Consider the following 1,220-nt stretch of genomic DNA (forward strand, 5'->3'; position numbering starts at 1 on the left):
GAGGAATGGAGGAAGGAGAGGCAGCAGTCAGGATGTATTGTATGAGAAAAGACTAAAAGAAAACACACACACACACACACACACACACACACGGGGCGGGGGGAGATGATTCTGATATCTTTGTTTTGTAAATCTCTCATCTGCATTGCATAAGTAGGCAAAGTTGAGTTTTCTGTCTCTGTTTAAATTGTTCACATCTTGAGACTCTTGTTCACATCTTGAGACTCAGATCTCAAAGAGATTTAAGGATGCTAGCATATATAGAGCCTTAAGGTGTATTTAAGTTAGTAAACTTTTCTCTTCATTGTTGGCTCCTCTTTGAGAGTTAGCCAGAGCCAGACATAAACTGCTATTAGTTTTTTACTTTATGAATCTTTGTGTGGAGTGATTTCTCACCACAAAGGCATAGGCACTCTGTAACAGTACTGCCACTCTGCCCCCTGAATCCTCCCCAGGTCTGAGAGCCCTATTTGAAAAACCCAAAGCTTTCTGAATAACCCTGCAGACATCAATGCTAATACAAACACTCTCTCCTCCCCATCGTTCTTTTCCCAATTCATAACAGTGACATTTTTCATCTCCTTGTATTTAGAAACAAGTACTTCCCTAAGAGATTTATTACTCTCAGGAGATAGTTCTTCTTTATTCTTACTGTTCATCAGGATGCTAAAAATCTCCAGCAATTTAGGTCCCCTTTAGACATTAGAACTCGTGCTCGCTTTGGCAGCACATATACTAAAATTGGAACGATACAGAGAAGATTAGCATAGACATTAGAACTCATCTTTGTTGTGCACACATTCCCTGTAAGTTTAAAAAGGGGTTCTCTTTAGCCAGGTGTTGGGGTACAGTCTTGTAATTCCAGTACTTAAGAAGCCAAGGTCATGTTGAGCAAATTGTTTGAGTCCCAGTACTTGGGCACCAGCAGCCGGAAGATCTCTATGAACCAACCTGGTCTACAGTGCAAGTTTCAGGCCAGCCAGAGGTAATTAATATACGTCCTTTAAACACAGCATAAGGTTGGTGAGATGGCTCAGTGGTTAAGAGCACTGACTGCACTTTTAGAGGTCCTGAGTTCAAATCCCTGCAACAACATGGTGGCTCACAACCATGTGTAATGGGATCTGATGCCCTCATCTGCTATGTACATGTACATGCAGACAGAACATTCTTATGTATAAAATACATAAAAAATTAATACAAGGCAGAGTAAGAATCAC

General features: G+C 40.7%; 1 pseudogene; it reads left to right on the forward strand.

Annotated features, from left to right (window-relative positions):
- Positions 1–711: 711 nt before the first annotated feature.
- Positions 712–770, forward strand: LOC120099427 (U6 spliceosomal RNA; annotated as a pseudogene).
- Positions 771–1,220: the final 450 nt, after the last annotated feature.

The sequence above is a fragment of the Rattus norvegicus genome, chromosome X (genome assembly GCF_021556685.1).
Source record: "Rattus norvegicus strain SHRSP/BbbUtx chromosome X, alternate assembly SHRSP_T2T, whole genome shotgun sequence".
NCBI classification, from domain to species: domain Eukaryota; kingdom Metazoa; phylum Chordata; class Mammalia; order Rodentia; family Muridae; genus Rattus; species Rattus norvegicus.